The 18,698-nt window shown below is 44.5% G+C and overlaps 1 pseudogene; it reads left to right on the top strand.

Annotated features, from left to right (window-relative positions):
* The first annotated feature begins 1,126 nt into the window (after window positions 1-1,126).
* LOC121845746 overlaps window positions 1,127-18,698 on the top strand; it is a 45,561-nt pseudogene continuing 27,989 nt past the window's right edge.

Genomic DNA, 18,698 nt, shown 5'->3' with positions numbered 1-18,698 from the left:
TCCACTTTGATGAAGGAACCTGCCTGTTATAGGCCTGTGATTGGCCCATTGGTGTTGACAGTCATCGGGAACACCGATGGTATCACTATAAACTTCAATGATTTGATAGGCCTAGTTATTGTATGATGTATTAACCTTTAAAATGGAATGTATGCCTATTATGTGACGTCGTAATAGTATGTCGTCAGTACAAGATGTGGAGTGCTTTTGCGCAAGAACCAACATTAGAGTATTATTTAGTGGACAAAATATGGTGGTAGCCTATGGACTGCTAAGATATGGTGGTAGCCTATGGACTGCTAAAATATGGTGGTAGCCTATGGACTGCTAAGATATGGTGGTAGCCTATGGACTGCTAAAATATGGTGGTAGCCTATGGACTGCTAAGATATGGTGGTAGCCTATGGACTGCTAAAATATGGTGGTAGCCTATGGACTGCTAAAATATGGTGGTAGCCTATGGACTGCTAAAATATGGTGGTAGCCTATGGACTGCTAAAATATGGTGGTAGGCTATGGACTGCTAAAATATGGTGGTAGCCTATGGACTGCTAAAATATGGTGGTAGCCTATGGACTGCTAAAATATGGTGGTAGCCTATGGACTGCTAAAATATGGTGGTAGCCTATGGACTGCTAAAATATGGTGGTAGCCTATGGACTGCTAAAATATGACATTCTTAAATATAGCCTATTTAATAAAGCGTATAGCCTATCGGGCTGTATCATTGTAACATACGTTTATTTAACCCATTGGTTACCGAAGGCACGGAGATCCATGTCCAAAATTAATTAAATAGGACTATTTACTTTATTATATCCAATTAAATCGATCCGTAAAGTGCACTCGCATCCTTTTCTCTCCACTATAAATTGTTGTTTTCCATGCTGTAATGGGGTAATGGTTCATATTTATTCTTAGGATCATATGCAATGGTCCCATATTTTCTCCATATTTGTTGCCAAGAATCCTTCCACTTGGATGTGCTGTCTCCCAAGGTTCACGTTCGTTTCCAATCTCTCTCTCGCTCTCTCCTTCTCTATTGGCCCGGCCCCCCTGATCTCTCTGTCCATTGGCGTCTTCGGGGTCCCTTTCTTTTTTCAGAGACGGATCCAGTAATGACTGTCCATTGGTTTTGTTATTCTATCTCCACCTCCTACTCCCCAGCGTTGCCCTGCCCATGTGTTCTATCTCCATGTCCATCCATCGACTGACGTTCAAGTTCGTAGGAACGTCACGTCCGCACTTGAACTTGCAGCTCAGGGGGCTTTGCTCATATCCCTCTCTCTGTCTTTGCAAAAAAAGTCATGAAGACTGCCGCACAGCCCGTACCCCGCGCGTCACCGTGATGTGATCTATAATTCATTTTTTTGGATGTCAAACGCATCGATGAAGACATTTTATCTGGAGTCTATTACATTGTAGGACGCCTCTGCCAATGTGAACTAAGCTGAACGCCACCACTTACCAACATGTCTCGCCGCAAGCAAGGCAAACCCCAGCACTTGAGCAAGCGGGAGTTTTCGCGTAAGTAGAATTGAAAATTGCTTATTTTATAATCTGCTAAACAAGAACACACACAGCCTCTTCTCAATGTATTTGGAGAATGTTTGTGGGCAACTGGACATTACGCGGACCCGTGGACATAACCTAAAAGCGTGCCAAGAACGCCGTCATTGAATCGGATAACTTTCTATCGAAAAAAGTTGGACCTTGGAAAATATTGTATATTTGGTAAACAATAACGTATAAGGCTATTTTGCATGTATGTGCCTATGCTACAACACAGGCTTCTTTCGCTATTAAAGGACATCTGGGCTGTAGTTGAGGGATACCTTTGCCTATCAAGGTATCCTGTGAATATTTATATTTAGTCATATCAGTTTCCGATATGTAATACGCTACGAAAAGCAAAGTGTATCCCCAAATAAGCAATTCCACTTTGTTATTACTATTTGTTTTGATAGCGTAGATTTTTTTTCGAGAGATGTTTTCTTCTTTTTTTTGAATGGGGAGAACGGGGTGTTTACATACTCATAGCCCATACAGAAGACCTCGTGTGTGGAACGTAGCCAGCGTTGATATCGAGGGATATAGGAGTTCTCGATCCAAGAATAACACTGCACCCCCGTATAACCTAGTGATCCAATTACATTGTTATCGTTTACACCGTGAGTTAATGTGAATGGATACAATAAGCATTGGAACAATTGGAGACGTTCGATTACATCTACTATTGGACGCTCCGCTACGTTACATTTAACGAAGAGGTTAATTTTCAGAGAGGGGACACGGGAGGCTTTTATGCAATAACCTATTACATTTGGGCAGGCATACTGAAGTGGTGTTTTAGAGTCATTTATGAGTTATACATGTATATTCAATAAGCTATTGCTTTTATGCTGTTTATGCCGTGGTGTATAATGGCATGATTTCAACTGTGCTAATTTCCTTTTTTACGTTACCGGGGGCTAGATCATTTGGAAACTAGTTTTAATAATATGATTTTCCGTATATATATATATATATATATATATATATATATAAAATGTTTTGTTCCACGTATTCTGTAAATCGCTACAATGTTTCCACCCGGTTGTTTCTCTTTTACCATTCAATTCTCGGAGCAAATTAGGTTCTCGTAACATATGCCTTCAATTGTAGTATATCTATGGACGGCGCCGGTAGGGGGCAGAATATGATTGTGGACATACACGCCGATGAACTTGAACTTGATCTAGGCTACTTTATTGCTTTGTCTACGTTGCCTGCTAGACCAAGCGCAGTTGTTCGTGGTCGTATATTTGATGTTCCTTGTTATGCCACTGTGATATCTAATCAATAGACCTATTATAGTATTCCAAATAAATTAAAAGTGAATCATTTCAATAGATTTCTTCATGAATATTCAGTATTTTCCATTTCCTTCGAAGATGGATAAAACAATGGCCATCTGAGAACGTTTTATTTTCTGCAAGAAATGATCAGTAGGCAAAATGTGACATAATTTCAAACATCCATAGGCCACTGTGAGATACCTCTGTGATATGAGTAGTTTTCAGTTAAGTAGCCTCATATTGGACCCTAGAGCATATTGCATGCCTATTCACTCTTCCAGGTATATTAGTCCCCTATTTCAACAAAATCTTAGTCTATCACAGTTTCTTTCAATTAAATGTCAAAATATGACAAAAATGTATCCTAATTGCCAAATCCTTAGTTATATCCACATTCTCACGAGGGACCTAGTTCATCATTCAAATATGACAAATGAGACGGACGTATAGGCCTATAGGATTACAGCCGTACTGGCAAATGCATGGTAATATTATTCCAATGGAATACTCTGTTATTTACATGCATCGTTTGAACTATTTTAATAGCTCGTTATGGCCTATTGAAAAACAGCTTCCGTTCAAGTCAGATTCCTCCTGGTCCATATTGGCTGCGTTGTATGAATCCCTGCAATAGCAGCTAGGGTACTTGAAATAAGGGATCATTACCATGTTATAATTAGGTAATAGCTATTTAAATAGCCTATTGCCTAATTTCAGTAGTTATTTGATTAAGTTCAGTCAGTTGTATTTCTGGTGCTCACTTGGATGTTGAGGAATAATATATACTTAAAAAAAAAAGAAAGTCAACTTATTTTTGTAACCAGTTGCCGATACAAACACATTTGATTATTTGGGTTTGAAGGTAGACTTTTTCGCACAGAGCCTCAGTCAGACTGCTATGTCCTGACAGCATAAGCTGTAGGAATTCAACTCAAATTAAAAGGAAAAATATTCCTTCAACCCCTCCTCCCTGCTTCCTTCTCGTCTGACCTGACACAGAATTTAAGGTTCAGAACAGACAGCGAGAATTCATCACATTTTATCTTAACATCCCAGTTGGGCCTCGGGATGTCGTTTACTGTAGCTAGATGAACTATTTAAAAAAAAAAAAAAAATGCTCCTTGACTGCCTGTATACTTCAGGGACCTACTCCACATACACCCCTCAATATCTAACCTCGGTTCACGAGATCCCAGCACTTTTAACGAAAATGGGGTCCAATCATCTTGAACTCAAATTAGAATCTATTTTTTGATTCTCCGAGGTGTTAGGTTCATTAAAAACGCGAGATTGGCAGCACAATAAAGAGGGTCAAGCGCCTTAATCGTTCAGGCAGCGAGCAGCACGCTGACTGAACGGTGTCACTGGCAGGCTTATCGAAAAACAGTGCTGTAGTCTTGTCTAAGTCTTCTTCCTTCCTCCCTACTACTTCCTTCCTTCCCCTTTCAAATCCTTCTCTCATACCTTTTCTAAGACAGTGCATCACCTGGAAATGCAATCACTATAAACCACAGGTGACGTCTAGATTATGGCGACATCCATTATAACACTGGAAATCATCATGACAATAACACTGATAATAGTCGTTCAAACGATAGGACTGTAATAGAACTGAATATGATTATACGATCCTGCTACTGGATGTTCATTCCTCTCTCTTCGTTGGTTGTGCCTTCTATATTATCAGTAATAATAGTCCTAAAAACGATAGCAAGAGATGCATATGCAGATTTGCAACACTATAATAACCTATATACTGTGTCTCACTCTTCCTTGAAATGATACTTGAGTGTAGATCTTAATCAGTTTTTTTATGTTTCCACTATCTATAAAGTGTCTAACTCTCCTCCACAGTTTGTCAGCTGCCTTGGATGAAATGCCATAGTCCATAGTCCTCTATGTAGATTTCAACCCTGTCATGTATTCTGTATGGAAGTGTAACTGTCTATCTCCCCTCCTCTCTCCCCTCTCCAGCTGAGCCCCTGTCGGCCGTTCTCCCCCCAGACGAGGAGCACGAGGACCACCCCAGGCTGGGGCAGCATGGGGACGACAGGATCCTCCTCAAGGGGGACCAGGACCTGCTCACCTGTGGCCAGTGCCATGCCCGCTTCCCTCTTGCCCACATCCTGCTCTTCATCGAGCACAAGAGGCGGCAGTGCCGCGGCGCCCCCTGCACGGACAAGACGCTAGACGACGGGCACAGGCGGTCGCCCTCCGCCGTTCCCCTCGCCTCGCCCCGTCCCTCCTCAAACAAATGCCGAGACAAACACCCGTCGAGGCGCCCCTTGGAGGTAGCCATTCAGGTGTCGCCGCGCAACGATGATGAGGATTGTTTATCGACGCCCACCCACGGAATTATCCCCAAGCAGGAGAATATCACAGGTAATGACGTCACGATGACGACGATGATGACGATCGTAACAAACAGGGCTGCCGATGTAAAGAACTTAAGCGACAAGCAAGGTGTTTGGGTCTGAGGTTTCACTGTAAGGTTTGGGTGTTAACGGTACTTGGATGGTACTTTAACGTTGTGAGTAGGGTTGCAAAATCCCTAAGGTTTGGGTGTTAACGGTACTTGGATGGTACTTCAACGTTGTGAGTAGGGTTGCAAAATCCCCAAGGTTTGGGTGTTAACGGTACTTGGATGGTACTTTAACGTTGTGAGTAGGGTTGCAAAATCCCCAAGGTTTGGGTGTTAACGGTACTTGGATGGTACTTTAACGTTGTGAGTAGGGTTGCAAAATCCCCAAGGTTTGGGTGTTAACGTACTTGGATGGTACTTTAACGTTGTGAGTAGGGTTGCAAAATCCCCAAGGTTTGGGTGTTAACGGTACTTGGATGGTACTTTAACGTTGTGAGTAGGGTTGCAAAATCCCTAAGGTTTGGGTGTTAACGGTACTTGGATGGTACTTTAACGTTGTGAGTAGGGTTGCAAAATCCCTAAGGTTTGGGTGTTAACGGTACTTGGATGGTACTTCAACGTTGTGAGTAGGGTTGCAAAATCCCTAAGGTTTGGGTGTTAACGGTACTTGGATGGTACTTCAACGTTGTGAGTAGGGTTGCAAAATCCCTAAGGTTTCCAGAAATCCAGGTCGGAGGAATCCCGGAATCAGGAAGGAATAAACAGGGATTCCTCCAACCGTTGTTCTCCCAACGGGATAGTTTTGTGAAAACCTGGGAATTTCACAACCCTAGTTGTGAGTAAGTGCCTTCGTTTTGGTGTCGCTTAAAGCAAGATTATTGGATCATAGACCACAAAAAATAGATTTACAGTCCAAACTGGACAGAGCAGATGGACTTCGAGTTGGGTTCAATTTTGACTGGTGGCGATGGATATTCATGAGATATGACGTTCTTACTGCACTGCTGGGTGTAGGGTTGTTGAGTTTATCTCTGCAATGGGGATAGAAGCCCAATATAACTCCCATTCTACTCTCCTAAAGAAAGAGAGAGGAGAGAGAGACGGAAAAGAGAGAAAGGGCTGCGTCCCAAAAGGAACCATATTCCCTATATAGTGCACTACTTTTGATACAGGGCCCGTATATAGTGGGTTCTGATCAAAAGTAGTGCACTGTATAGGGAATAGAGTCCATTTGGGACGCAGGCCTTAGTTTCTGTCTCATGTGGTCTCGATAGATGTATCTCCATCTCGCTGTGGTTTTCACAGAGACATATCTCTTCCCCTCAAATACATGCCTGCCAACTCATACTCTGGCGCTAAAATGTAAAATAAATAAAAACGTGTAAGAAAGTAATTACGGTGAACTGTCAAGGAAGAGGCATTTATTTGAGGAATCCTACTCGAGCCGCTAATTGTCAGGGTTCTCTTAGTCTTCATTTAGTTAATTAAGGACTTCTTACGGCGGTTGTCTAACCACAGCTAAATGAAGCAAGAGAGAGAAAAACCATGATGAGCAGCTCAAACAAATAGTTCTGTCTTACAGACGTTGGTGGAAATGAACTTTGTGTGTTTGACAGTTTAATTTTCCTTTTTGAGTTATTATAAACATTTCTAAAAACAATTATGGATATAAATGCAGGCTTTAGTATAAAGAAAAGTAGTATGCTGTGTTGAACTTATCAATGCTTCTGCGGAGGTGAGGCTGGTTTTCAGTTCAATGTTCAAGGGTTCTCCAAATGACAAATACCCAATAGGCAAACACACAGCTCCATGTACAACACAGTGGTGTAAAGGTAAACACACAGCTCCATGTACAACACAGTGGTGTAAAGGTAAACACACAGCTCCATGTACAACACAGTGGTGTAAAGGTAAACACACAGCTCCATGTACAACACAGTGGTGTAAAGGTAAACACACAGCTCCATGTACAACACAGTGGTGTAAAGGTAAACACACAGCTCCATGTACAATACAGTGGGGTAAGGTAAACACACAGCTCCATGTACAATACAGTGGGGTAAGGCAAACACACAGCTCCATGTACAATACAGTGGGGTATAGGCAAACACACAGCTCCATGTACAATACAGTGGGGTATAGGTAAACACACAGCTCCATGTACAATACAGTGGGGTATAGGTAAACACACAGCTCCATGTACAATACAGTGGGGTATAGGTAAACACACAGCTCCATGTACAATACAGTGGGGTAAGGTAAACACACAGCTCCATGTACAATACAGTGGGGTAAGGTAAACACACAGCTCCATGTACAATACAGTGGGGTAAGGTAAACACACAGCTCCATGTACAATACAGTGGGGTATAGGTAAACACACAGCTCCATGTACAATACAGTGGGGTAAAGGTGAACACACAGCTCCATGTACAATACAGTGGGGTATAGGTAAACACACAGCTCCATGTACAATACAGTGGGGTATAGGTGAACACACAGCTCCATGTACAATACAGTGGGGTATAGGTAAACACACAGCTCCATGTACAATACAGTGGGGTATAGGTAAACACACAGCTCCATGTACAATACAGTGGGGTAAGGTAACACACAGCTCCATGTACAATACAGTGGGGTATAGGTAAACACACAGCTCCATGTACAATACAGTGGGGTATAGGTAAACACACAGCTCCATGTACAATACAGTGGGGTAAGGTAAACACACAGCTCCATGTACAATACAGTGGGGTAAAGGTAAACACACAGCTCCATGTACAATACAGTGGGGTAAAGGTAAACACACAGCTCCATGTACAATACAGTGGGGTAAAGGTAAACACACAGCTCCATGTACAATACAGTGGGGTATAGGTAAACACACAGCTCCATGTACAATACAGTGGGGTATAGGTAAACACACAGCTCCATGTACAATACAGTGGGGTATAGGTAAACACACAGCTCCATGTACAATACAGTGGGGTAAAGGTGAACACACAGCTCCATGTACAATACAGTGGGGTATAGGTAAACACACAGCTCCATGTACAATACAGTGGGGTATAGGTAAACACACAGCTCCATGTACAATACAGTGGGGTAAAGGTGAACACACAGCTCCATGTACAATACAGTGGGGTATAGGTGAACACACAGCTCCATGTACAATACAGTGGGGTATAGGTAAACACACAGCTCCATGTACAATACAGTGGGGTATAGGTGAACACACAGCTCCATGTACAATACAGTGTCTATTGGTATGGACCTCAAAGACCTAGATATAGCATAAACAGGTTACTTTGGGATTTTGGCAATGAGGACCTTTATCTACAGTACTTCCCCTGAGTCTAATGATCTTGTGGATACCATTTTTGGTACGCCTCTCCATGTACAACAGTGTCAATTTGAAGGAAGTTGCTAACTATCGGTAGCTCAATTACTATGTACAGTGTTAGTGTAATGACTCCTAGGTCATTACGCTAGTTAGCATTGGCTCTCCATGTAAACTAACTCTAACTTCCTTCATACTGAACACAGTGACGGTATAAATGGTATCCACGAGTTCATCTGTCTATTGGGAAGTAGATAAATGGACTCATTGCCAAAATCCCATGTATATAGCCCATGTACAACAGTGTCTATTGGTATGGACCCCATAGGCCTAGATATAGCTCCATGTACAACAGTGTCTATTGGTATAGACCCCATAGGCCTAGATATAGCTCCATGTACAACAGTGTCTATTGGTATAGACCCCATAGGCCTAGATATAGCTCCATGTACAACACAGTGTCTATTGGTATGGACCCCATAGGCCTAGATATAACTCCATGTACAACAGTGTCTATTGGTTTAGACCCCATAGGCTAGATATAGCTCCATGTACAACACAGTGTCATTTGGTATAGACCCCATAGGCCTAGATATAGCTCCATGTACAACACAGTGTCTATGTCGCTATGCTATCTGTGTTGGGCTGTGGTCTAGTTATCCTCTCTTCTGTCAAATCTAATGACCTCTTGTATTTTATCAGTAATTATGCATCCGTTTGTTAAGCAACACACACACACACACACACACACACACACACACACACACACACACACACAGACACACACACACAGGCCCACTATGCCTCTTGGCTCTAGTCAGCTGCCTCTACAATCTTTCTATGCTCATTTAGATCTTGATGCGTAACGTCTCCACATGATATCACTGGGTCACTAACGTTATGCAATGGCCTGTTATTAACAGTACAAGCCTAATGGATCATGTGTGTGTGTGTGTGTGAGTGTGTGTGGTGTGAGTGTGTGTGGTGTGAGTGTGTGTGGTGTGAGTGTTTGTGTTTGTGTGTGCTGTTGCGTGTTGCGTGAAGTGAGATTGATGAAGGCGTTCTTCATCATCCTCACGCTCATCTTATGAGTTCGTTGCTATCCTCCTTGTCGAGAGAGAGAGAGAGAGAGAGAGAGAGAGAGAGAGAGAGAGAGAGAGAGAGAAAGGAGATCCAACGAGATTGGGATGATGAGAGTGAAATGGAGAAATACACACGATGCTCCTCTAAATGTTGTTCTTGGCTTTAATGGACTGACTCAAACAGACACTGTGGACATCACCTCCCATGTTTAGCCACCGGGACACACACATGCACACAATCCCCATGTTTTGAAATGCAGAGTCCAACAGTCAAGGACGATCTGATGTCTCTCTATGAAAAATGTAATCACTTTATTCCCTGTATGTGTGTGTGTGTGTACTGTAGTGCACTATATAGTGAATAGTTTGAGATATAGGTCAAAATATGGACCATTAGGAGGAAATGCAGACAACAGGGCTGAACAGAACAGAACAGACAGAACAGAACAGCGTACCCCCATTTGCATGATAAACAACTTAAGATATGCACAGGGACACACAGGCCGGCTCCATATTATAAACAGAGCAGATGATCAGAAGGACACATACAGGCTCAGGGGCAGACACAGACAGGGACAGGGTCAGGCACAGACACAGGGTCAGACACAGACACAGGGTCAGGCACAGACACAGACATGGTCAGGCACAGACAGAGACACATGAGGCAGGGTCAGGCACAGACACAGGGTCAGACACAGACAGGCTCAGGCACAGACACAGACAGGTCAGGCACAGAACAGACATGGGTCAGGCACAGACATGGTCAGGCACAGACATGGTCAGGCACAGACATGTCAGGCACAGACACAGACAGACAGGGTCAGGCACAGACAGGGTCAGGACACAGACATGGTCAGGCACAGACATGGTCAGGCACAGACAGACATGGGCAGGCACAGACATGGTCAGGCACAGACATGGACAGGGTCAGGCACAGACAGGGTCAGGCACAGACACAGACAGGGTCAGGCACAGACACAGACACAGACATGTCAGGCACAGACATGGTCAGGCACAGACACAGACAGGGTCAGGCACAGACATGGTCAGGCACAGACACAGACAGGGTCAGGCACAGACATGTTCAGACACAGACATGGTCAGACACAGACATGGATCAGACACAGACAGGGTCAGGACAGACACAGAGAGGGTCAGGACATGTTCAGACACAGAGATGGTCAGGCACAGACATGGTCAGACACAGACAGGGTCAGACACAGACACAGGGTCAGGCACAGACAGGGTCAGGACAGACAGGGTCAGGCACAGACATGGTCAGACACAGACAGGGTCAGGACACAGACACAGACACAGACACAGACAGGGTCAGGCACAGACAGGTCAGACACAGACATGGTCAGGCACAGACACAGACATGGTCAGGCACAGACAGACATGGTCAGACAGGGTCAGACACAGACATGGTCAGACAGACAGGGTCAGGCACAGACAGGGTCAGACACAGAGACACAGACATGGTCAGGCACAGACAGGGTCAGGCACAGACACAGACATGGTCAGGCACAGACATGGTCAGGCACAGACAGGGCCTCAGGGTCAGACACAGACATGGTCAGGCACAGACATGATCAGGCACAGACATGGTCAGGCACAGGCACAGACATCAGACACAATACTCAGTCAGGCACATGTACAGACATGGCCAGGAAGGAAAGGAATCATTATAACCATCCAACATGGTCAAACACAGGGAAGGGATCAGGCACAACACATGGAAGGAAAGGAATCAGACATCCAGACATGGTTCAGGAAGAAAAGGAATCACATTATAACATGGACCTTCCAAGGAAGGAAAGGAATCACATTATAACCATCAACATGGTCAGGACCTTCCCTTTAAGGAAGGAAAGGAATCACATTATAACCATCCAACACCCCATCAAACCTTCCCTTTAAGGAAGAAAGGACTCACATTATAACCATCCAACACCCCATCAAACCTTCCCTTTAAGGAAGGAAAGGAATCCATTCCATCCAACACCCCAGGGAAGAAAAGGACTCACATTATAACCATAACCATCAAACCTTCCCTTTAACACATTATAACCATCCAACACAAACCTTCCCTTTAAGGAAGAAAAGGAATCACATTATAACCATCCAACACCCCATCAAACCTTCCCTTTAAGGGAAGAAAAATCACATTATAACCATCAACACCCCATCAAACTCACATTATAACCATCCAACACCCCATCAAACCTTCCCTTTAAGGAAGAAAAGGACTCACATTATAACCATCCAACACCCCAACACAAACCTTCCCTTTAAGGAAGAAAAGGACTCACATTATAACCATCCAACACCCCATCAAACCTTCCCTTTAAGGAAGAAAAGGACTCACATTATAACCATCCAACACCCCATCAAACCTTCCCTTTAAGGAAGAAAAGGACTCACATTATAACCATCCAACACCCCATCAAACCTTCCCTTTAAGGAAGGAAAGGACATCATCCATTTTGACCAAACATCCAACACCATCAAACCTTCCCTTTAAGGAAGGTTTAAGGTCTTCCATTTAGCTGAAAAGCCTACTTAACCATCCAACACCTCAGTTTCTGGGGGAACAAAGGTATTTATCCAGGCTGTGTTGGCACCATGCCACCTTTAACTCCAACACCAGTCCCCCTCATCCGCCCCCCCATCTTTCACTTTAAGGAAGGAAAGGAATCATATTTTGACCATCCAACACCCCATCAAACCTTCCCTTAAGGAAGAAAAGGAATCTATTTTGACCAAACATACACCAGACTAGTGGTTTAGTGTGTCTTCGTTAGCCGAGCCTACTTTCTGTTTCTGGGGGAACAAAGGTATTTAGCCAGGCTGTGTTGGCACCATGCCACCTTTCTCCCACCAGTCCCCCATCCGCCCCCTCTTTCACTGGGGGTGTCTGTCAGGCCTGTATGAGGGACTGAGGGTGGGGGTTGGGCAGTGGAAGGGCGGTGTCGGGGGGAAAGGAGTCCGACTCCTCGTTAGTGACATACTTGTCCCTTGTGTGACGGAGAATTCAAAGTGCAGAGACAGAGTGTGTATATCCTTCTGTTTGTATCATTCAGATTTGAAGTAGAGGGAGATGTTTCCCCCCTTCTAAAATGTCATATTTTCTCTGTGTGAAGAGCTTGTTACAGATGAGCTGTGATGCTACTGTACCTCCTCCTCCAATAACGTACACACCTGGGTTCTAATAGTACGTTTTAACCATAGAGCCACATTCATGTTTTGAATACGAATTGTTCATGAAGAATGTTGTATTCCAAAGCCTGAGTCCTAAATACACACACACATGTTGTCTACAGAGATTCACCAGCAGGCTTTGTTGTTTGGTTAGTGAGTGTTAGTTTACTTGTATAAATCTGAGTTTCCAAGTGTGTGTGTGGATATTAGTGTGTGAGTGTATGGGGGTATCAGTGTGTGTGTCTGTGTGTTTGTTAACGCTTTACTAGCCCGAGCATGCAGGCTGAGCTGAACATGAAAGGGTCTTTGACTTGGCAAGCGGAGCCGGAGGACACCCTCTGTGGACCGTGCCAGGGCAGACTTGGAACAGAGCACAGCGTCCCAGGGGCGGGGGGGACTGTGGAATGGGGGCGGGGGATAAAGGTGTGTGTTGGGGGAGGAGGAGGTGTGGGGTAGTTGGGGGCTGTGAGATAAGGAGTGGACGGGACAGGTTGGGTAATGGGTGTGTGTGAGTGTGTGTCCCTGTAGGGCTCCTGGCTGGGTGTTCTGTCTTAACAACTCCAACGCCACGGCCCCAGGGGCTTCAGGTGGAGGCTAGTTTGGGGAACACACACACACGCCCCTCCTCTCCACTCCCCCCTGTGTTTTGTCTGTAGGAAATGTGTTGTGTTACTAGGGCTCCCTGATGTGATGATGAGTGCTGTAAGACAGGAACATATGATCCCTATTTCAGCCCTGAGCTCTGGCCAGACCCTCTCTCTAACTCTCTCTCTTGCTCTCGCTCTCTCTGACTCTATCCTCACGCTCTCTCTCTTTCTGACTCTACTCCCATTCTCTCTCTCTTTCTGACTCGACTCCCTCTCTCTAACTCTCTCTCTCGCTCTCGCTCTCTCTCTCTCTACTACTCTCTCTCTCTCTCTCGCTCTCTCTGACTCCCTCCTCACGCTCTCTCTTTCTGACTCTACTCCCATTCTCTCTCTCTTCTGACTACCCTCACTCTCTCCCATTCTCTCTCTCTTCTGACTCTCTCCCTCTCTCTCTCTCTCTCGCCTCGCTCTCTCTGACTCTCTCCCTCACGCTCTCTCTCTCTGACTCTCTCTCTCTCTCTCTCTGACTCTCCCCTCACTCTCTCTCTCCTCTCTGACTCTGGTCTAGTCCCAGGTGACATGGAGTCTCTTAGCCCAGTCCACTCACATCTCAACCTCTCATCAGCTTCCAACATTTACTCAGTAACTCACTAATTCTCCTTGCCTTGTCTTGGCTCTGGAGCAAGCCAGAAGACCCTCACCCACTCCACACACATATACATACACCAGGCTGGTCAATGTCTCAGGTGACATGGAGTCTCTTAGCCCAGTCCACATACAGCACATCTCAACCTCTCATCAGCTTCCAACATTTACTCAGTCAGGACTAATTCTCCTGGCCTTGTCAATTTGCTCTGGAGCATGAATGCACAGAAGACCCACACACACACACACACACACACATACACTCCAACAAATAACTCTGCTTCCTCCTCAGACAGAGAGAGCGTTGTTTACACAAACCAGGATAAAAACCCTTTTCCCTGTCAGAAGTAAACACATTCCCATCCCGTCTGGTCAATACTGTGGCAGACAGGCTGGTACAGAGGTCAGGGGTCATCTCTGTCCCGGCCGTCACCACGCCAAGGCTGTCACGCCCTCGCCACCACCGCTCTCAGCTGCCAGGTTAAGGACTTTATTTTTAGATTTTTGGAGGAGGAAAAAGAATTTGACACAGAAGAGCTTGTCTTTGATACTGGCCACAGGCCACAGAAGTAAAGGTTCTGTATTAGTTGGGTAACTCTGGGGAGGAAATGGCATATCCATAGCATCTACTGTACACTGATTTGATCATTTTATCCAGAAAGTCATGAAGATATTATATCTCCTGGCTCAATTGACTTTGCGCTGTCTCTGTTTGTAAAATAACTTTCATACATTTTCTTTCGTACTTTTTGACATAAATGGAAGTGACCCATTAGATAAACATACACTGTCAGTAACGCCATTTACTCTGTGTTGTTTCCCAAACCACATCATCAACCTCTGACCTGAGGGGCAGAGGAGGGTCTCAGTGATGCTGGGAAACGACAACCCCTGCTGCCGCTGCTCAGTGTCCCTTGTGTCTTACTGCAATATCAGTGACCTGTCAGATACTGTTCCCAACACTGGGCCCAGTGGAAGTGTGTGTGTGTGTGGTGTGTGTGGTCATCTACAGCTGTGGCTGGCGAGCTCTTATCTTCAGTCCAGAGATAGAGATACGACTCTGAGAGGCCCCATGTGAGAGAGAGACATATGTGAGAAGAGAGAGAGACAGGTGTGTGTGAGAGAGAGAGAGAGAGAGAGAGGAGAGAGAGAGAGAGAGAGAGAGAGCGTGTGTGTGTGAGAAGATAGTGTGTGTATCAGTGCAGTTTCTGGGCCTCTTGGGTCCTGTTTTCAACTGCTCGTTGACTCCTAATAGGCCAAATTAAGAGAATATTTGATCTCCGATTCAAATCCCAAATCTGTTAATAAATGATGATCAGACGATGAAGAGTTGATCAGTTCTTCAGAGAGTCTGGTTTCAGTCATTAGAACCACGAAGATTAATGGTGGAGTTGATATGTTTTGCTTTTGGTTGATTCATTATAAAACAGCTATCATGATGTATGTGCAGTTTGGTGTGAGGATTTTAAGTGAATGATCACACACACACACACACACACACACACACACACACCACACATTTCACACACTACCTCTTATTTCCAACCTCCATCCACTCTTTACGTCCATCCTGAATCTCACTGATGATATGCCGGTCTCCTCTCCTCCATCCCTCATTTGAATTTGAAGCGTTCCTCTTCTTTAATCTTCAAAGCCCTGATTGCTTTATCTGAATATATGAATATTCATGGCGTGGGCAGCCAGACTCGCAGTTCATTACCTTGCTGTAAATTCTAATGAGCGTTAGGCCTCCTCACGGTAATTGCCAATTGTTTTGCATTTTTGATTAGGCCATTATTGCCGTGCATTCTGAACATGTCTGCCCTGCCTGGCTGCCAGGACACAGCAGGAGATGAGAGAGATGGAAGGATGGAGAGAAAGCTGTAGCGAGAGAGAGAGAGAGAGAGAGAGAGAGAGCCTTGAGAGGATGGAAATGGAGGAGCTATGGTAGTAAAAAGGGGGAAGAGAAGGAGAGGTGGGGATGGATGGATGTATGGAGGAATGAAGAGTGAGAGATGGTTGAAGGGAACAATGCAGGAGAGTCTTACACATGTCTTACACATCAGCATTCATACGTGTGTGTGTGTGTGTGTCAGCCTGACTGTGTCATCCTGAGTGTGTGTGTGTGTGTGTGTGTGTGTGTCAGCCTGACTGTCATGCTGAGTGTGTGTATATGTGTGTCAGCCTGACTGGGTCCTCCTGAGTGTGTGTGTGTGTTTGTCAGCCTGACTGTGTCATCCTGAGTGTGTGTGTGTGTCAGCCTGACTGTGTCATCCTGAGTGTGTGTGTGTCAGCCTGACTGTGTCATCCTGAGTGTGTGTGTGTCAGCCTGACTGTGTCATCCTGAGTGTGTGTGTCAGCCTGTTTGTGTCATCCTGAGTGTGTGTGTCAGCCTGACTGTGTTATCCTGAGTGTGTGTGTCAGCCTGACTGTGTCATCCTGAGTGTGTGTGCTAGTCTGACTGTGTGAGTATCCTGAATGAGTGTGTGTATTCGTCTGACTGTGTTCGTATCCTGAATGAGTGTGTGTACTCGTCTGACTGTGTGAGTATCCTGCATGAGTGTGTGTGCTCGTCTGACTGTGTGAGTATCCTGAATGAGTGTGTGTGCTCGTCTGACTGTGTGAGTATCCTGAGTGAGTGTGTGTCAGCTGACTGTGTATCCTGAATGTGAGTGTGTGCTCAGCCTGACTGTGTGAGTATCCTGAATGAGTGTGTGTCAGCCTGACTGTGTCATCCTGAATGAGTGTGTGTGCTCAGCTGACTGTGTCATCCTGAGTGTGTGTGTGCTCGTCTGACTGTGTGAGTATCCTGAATGAGTGTGTGTGCTCGCCTGACTGTGTCATCCTGAATGTGTGTGTGCTCAGCCTGACTGTGTCATCCTGAATGAGTGTGTGTGCTCGTCTGACTGTGTCATCCTGAATGAGTGTGTGTGCTCGTCTGACTGTGTGAGTATCCTGAATGAGTGTGTGTGCTCGTCTGACTGTGTGAGTATCCTGAATGAGTGTGTGTGCTCGTCTGACTGTGTGAGTATCCTGAATGAGTGTGTGTGCTCGTCTGACTGTGTGAGTATCCTGAATGAGTGTGTGTGCTCGTCTGACTGTGTGAGTATCCTGAATGAGTGTGTGTGCTCGTCTGACTGTGTGAGTATCCTGAATGAGTGTGTGTGCAATGCAGTGTGAGTATCCTGAATGAGTGTGTGTGCTCGTCTGACTGTGAATCCTGAATGAGTGTGTGTGCTCGTCTGACTGTGTGAGTATCCTGAATGAGTGTGTGTGCCTCTGACTGTGTGAATCCTGAATGAGTGTGTGTGCTCGTCTGACTGTGTGAGTATCCTGAATGATGTGTGTGCTCGTCTGACTGTGTGAGTATCCTGAATGGTGTGTGTGCTCGTCTGACTGTGTGAGTATCCTGAATGAGTGTTGATAACATGCTGTCTGACTGTGTGAGTATCCTAATGAGATAATTCTGACTGTGATAGTATCCTGAATGAGATAATTTGTGCTCGTCTGACTGTGTGACATCCTGAATGATGGATGCTTCAGACTGTGATAGTATCCTGAATGGTGTGTGCTCGATAACATCTATGGTAATTTAGACTGTGTGAGTAACTCCTAATGGATAATGCTCAGACTTGATAGTATCCTAATGAGATAATGTGCTCGTCTGACTTGATAACATCCTGAATGGATAATTCAGACTTGATAAATAATGGATAATTTTGACTTGAGTGTCATCTAATGGATAATTCAATTCAGCGTGATGATGCTGCTGGTCTATGATAATTGATGTCTCTAATGGATAATGCAGACTTGATAACATCTAATGGATAATTCAGACTTGATAACATCTAATGGATAATTCAGACTTGATAACATCTAATGGATAATTCAGACTTGATAACATCTAATGGATAATTCAGACTTGATAACATCTAATGGATAATTCAGACTTGATAACATCTAATGGATAATTCAGACTTGATAACATCTAATGGATAATTCAGACTTGATAACATCTAATGGATAATTTAGACTTGATAACATCTAATGGATAATTCAGACTTGATAACATCTAATGGATAATTCAGACTTGGAACATCTAATGGATAATTGACTTGATAACATCTAATGGATAATTCAGACTTGATACCATCTAATGGATAATTCAGACTTTATAACATCTAATGGATAATTTAGACTTGATAACATCTAATGGATAATTCAGACTTGATACCATCTAATGGATAATTCAGACTTTATAACATCTAATGGATAATTTAGACTTGATAACATCTAATGGATAATTTAGCACTCTAAAATGAACAGGCCAGACCTTCGACGGGAGACTGGAGAGAGAGCGTTGGAGGGGCTGTGGACACTGTGGCCGTGTGTGTGTCCACATTAGTTAACTGCTAATGAGTGTGTGTGTGTTGTCAGTAGCTCCCTGATCTCTCAGGTGGTGTGTGTGTGTGTGTGTGTGTGTGTGTGTGTCCTGTGTGTGTGTGTGTGTGTGTGTGTGTGTGTGTGTGTGTGTGTGTGTGTGTGTGTGTGTGTGTGTGTGTGTACTGTCATGCTGGGTCTCTCACCTGGAGTGAGTTCTAGGTGTCAAGAGTTGATTAGCAGGCTCTCATTGCAATCGTTAGC

Source organism: Oncorhynchus tshawytscha, unplaced genomic scaffold (assembly GCF_018296145.1).
Source record: "Oncorhynchus tshawytscha isolate Ot180627B unplaced genomic scaffold, Otsh_v2.0 Un_contig_2357_pilon_pilon, whole genome shotgun sequence".
Classification (NCBI taxonomy): Eukaryota; Metazoa; Chordata; class Actinopteri; order Salmoniformes; family Salmonidae; genus Oncorhynchus; species Oncorhynchus tshawytscha.
Note: the sequence above shows the minus strand (reverse complement) of the source record. Positions and strands in the feature narration are given on the sequence as shown.